Below are 3,522 nucleotides of genomic sequence, written 5' to 3' on the forward strand. Positions count from 1 at the left end.
CTTGCCTGGGGCTTCTGGGGAAAATACWGGTTCGGTTTCATATTGATTTTCTGTGGATCCAAAAGATTTCTTCCAAACAAAATTGAATAAAAAGAAGAATGTCAAGAGATAAAATGAAATAAACCTGTGGTTCTTTATTAAGAGCCATTAACCTCATAAATTCATTTCTTTTTTTTTTCTGTCTTTTGCTCTGAGCAGACTCGGACAGTTTTCATCATTATCATATCTCTTTAGCCCATGTTTATCACCAGGAGCACCTCAGAAAGCTGACAGGAAAAACAGAGGCTTTTCCAGCATCTGGGCTAATTAAATCTTTTGCCTGAGGCGAGCATTAGTGGAAACTCAAGAGCTCTGCGCACCCCAGATCAGCTCAGGTGGCCACATGTCTGCTACAGACCGAATTATTTTTGGCTCCGTCTCTTTAGGCCATACCTGAGGGGAGGAAGTTCAGCAAATGAGTTTCATTTCCCAGCAGTGTAGTCGGCCGCTCACGAGGCCATCTTTACCTTCCTCCATGCTCCAGCAGCCTTACAGCTTCTCCTCGCCTTCCCTCTGCTGCTCCTCCATCCCGCCTGCACTGCGGCTCCTTCCTCCGCGGAGCTCTAAATTATTCATCCGGGCTGTCATCTGCTTCAGTTTAGATGCAATCTGCAGCGGCGCTTGGAGAAGGCACACGCACACGGAGCAGCCAAGCAGATGCATCCCCTGCCCCGCTGCGGACAGCCTCAGCGAGGCAGCCCCGACGCAAAATGTCTCTTTGCTGTTCGCTTTGCTCCTTTCCGCCAGGAATAGGTAACAGCGCCCAAGTCTTCAGACTTTTGTATCACCTGCCACTTTTCCTCATACATTCTAGTCATATTGGACCAAAAGTGTCATTAATGCAGACAGGTGGAAACTCTCAAAGCGCCTGTAGACACAGAACAATTTACTGCTTCTCCGTTTTCTGTTTCAAAGAAAAAGCTTTTCCTAACTTCAGGTTTCTGTACAGCTCAGCTGCAAAAGGTAAAAAACAAACCCCAAGGAAATGGTTGAAAAACGAGCAGATTGGAATGAGAAGGACGGGTGACCAGGAAATGCAGTGGTTTATTTTACTTAAAGGAAGACTGAAAAAGCCCATTTAACCCTGAAGGAAAATAATCCTTACAAAGGAGAGGAAATGCTGCCCTGCAGCCTCTCTGTTGCAGGCATGAATGGTGCAGTGGGGGGCTCTGGGGGGCTCCCCAGCAGGGCGCACGGTGGGCGAAGAGCCACCAGGAGCACAGGGACGGCCACCAGAGCTGCCACCAAGAGCACAGGGAGCTGCTGCTGCCACCAGGAGCACAGGGACGGCCACCAGAGCTGCCACCAAGAGCACAGGGAGCTGCTGCTGCCACCAGGGGCACAGGGACGGCCACCAGAGCTGCCACCAAGAGCACAGGGGGCTGCTGCTGCCACCAGGGGCACAGGGACGGCCACCAGAGCCACTGCCGTCACCCAGCTGGTTAAGACGGGCTCAGGAGAGGACTTCCAGCCCAGGGACTTGGCTTCTCACCTTCAGTTAATGCCAACAGCAGCTCAGTCCTTGTGCACAGCACCAACATTTTCCCCCCTAGAGTCTTCCGTAGGCTGGGGGGGCATTAGATTTTGGTCGCTTTGCTTCAGCTCGGGAGCCCTCCACAGCGGCCCCCTTAGCTGCGCACGGGGCAGGCACAGGTGCTGTCCCACAGACAGCAGCGCGGGTTGCTCTGCGAGGTGCTCGGCGGGTTTTAGGGTCCAGACCTTTCTGGCACACCTCCGGACATGCTTCCCGGTAGTTTTCTGAACTATTAAGCAGGGATGATTCACTCCCCTGTTTCAGGGTAAGCGGGAAYTGCCAGCCTAAAATCACCCTCCAGTGGCAACTTTTTTTCTCCTGAGGAACAAAAAGAGATTGTTTTACTCTAGGCAGACTGATAATAAGTGAAGATGACAACTTATATTGCTGATTTTTTTCTCCCATCTGTTTTCCTGAAAACACTTTTGGATCAATATTTTGCTGTATATTTTCAGACTRATATTTTTAGCTTTGGCCTTTCACACAACGATGCAGGAAACAATCTAATAAACTAACTTCTATTAGCCGTTTTATTGCTGAAATTGTGTTCAATTTATAACACAAAACACTGTAAAAACCTATAGCAATGATAACCATCATTTTGATTTTGACTGTTCCAGTGATGTTAATTATTAACATCTTGTGCATTTATATCTTTTGTTCCATTGYTCAATAACTGTGCAAACAGAGGCGAAACCTTTTCCTAATACTGCAGAGAAGYCTGCTTAACATGATGCTTGTTTTCCCAGATCACTGCTGACCAGACAAACTGAGGAGCGTACCCTGAAATTCTGATTTCTTTGCATTCAGTAGCTGAGATGCCCTATTTTTAGATTTCCTGTCTGGTCTGGAGCCTAAAATGTAGAATTCATTTCAGCTGCCAGCATACAGCTCAATAATGCTGCTTTTTAGTACAAAATTGCTAAAAGAATCACTTCTGAATACACCATAAAACTGACTTCATTAATGAGGTCACATGTGCAGAAATATCTCCCTTGCAGGCAAGTCCGGGCCCCCTGGGAACTGCAAGAGCTCTCCAGTTGTTTGTTTTTTCTTTTATTTTTCCCCTCACTTCGCAATACAACCTGCAATACCGACAACGAACAGAACGCAGGACATGCTGCCTGGCGCTGCGGTACACGGATATGTGCGTATTTATCTTGACACGGGAGCAAAAACAGGTACGGAAAAAAAAATAAACAGAATGTAGCAGCTCCTGCCAACCCAAATATCCCYGTGTTTACCTAATTACTCATTTTGGTCACGCTAAGTCTGGTTTTGACCTTTGCACTCTCCCATCATACTTCCTTATTTAGCTAGTTATTTTGTAAAAATAAAAAGGAAAATTCCAGGAATTTTCCAATTCAAAAGCCAATTTCAGCATGTGAATGGACTGAAAGATTTGGTAAAGAATTGGGGATGTGACAGTAATCTCTTAAAAATGCCTTTTTTTTTTTTTCTCTTTTCAGTTAAATTCAGGGGTGTCTCTGCATTTTCCAGCACCCAGCAAACCACAAGATCACCAGCCCTTCCCAACCACCCCTTGTTTCTGTCTTTGGCCCTTTGCAGCTATAGGAGCTCTGCTTCCACAACACGGAATATAGCAAAATCTGCCGTTCCAAAGGAACCCAAAGGAAAAGGGAGCCCAGTTAAGCAGCCCAAGTAYGTATCTGAAAGCCCACCTGTTTTCGCCAAGTGTCGCAGTTTGTCTGATGAGATGATCCCTCCTAACAAACTCCAGTTAGCTCTTCAGCATCCCCACCAGGGATGCTGCTCCAGCTGAAGCTGCTCTGCTAAATGGAGACCGCATCCAAATTTGCATTTTAAAAGGGGAAGCTCAGCTGCAGAAGGGGATTTGCAAACACAGAGAGGATGGCTGATCTCATGAAAGGCTCCCAGGGGAAGCAAATACCCCTTTGAAGAGGGGCAGTTTGGCTGCTCACCTGAGC

General features: G+C 47.1%; 1 long non-coding RNA gene across 1 annotated transcript; it reads right to left on the bottom strand.

Moving 5' to 3' along the window:
- Positions 1-272: 272 nt before the first annotated feature.
- LOC112942326 lies at positions 273-1,781 on the bottom strand. Its single transcript, XR_003248371.1, has 2 exons — positions 1,532-1,781; positions 273-907 (listed from the first exon to the last, which is right to left on the bottom strand). It is a non-coding gene; the product is annotated as an uncharacterized LOC112942326 (long non-coding RNA).
- Positions 1,782-3,522: the final 1,741 nt, after the last annotated feature.

Source organism: Nothoprocta perdicaria, unplaced genomic scaffold, assembly GCF_003342845.1.
Source record: "Nothoprocta perdicaria isolate Ctin4 unplaced genomic scaffold, notPer1 scaffold_125, whole genome shotgun sequence".
In the NCBI taxonomy this organism is placed as follows: Eukaryota; Metazoa; Chordata; class Aves; order Tinamiformes; family Tinamidae; genus Nothoprocta; species Nothoprocta perdicaria.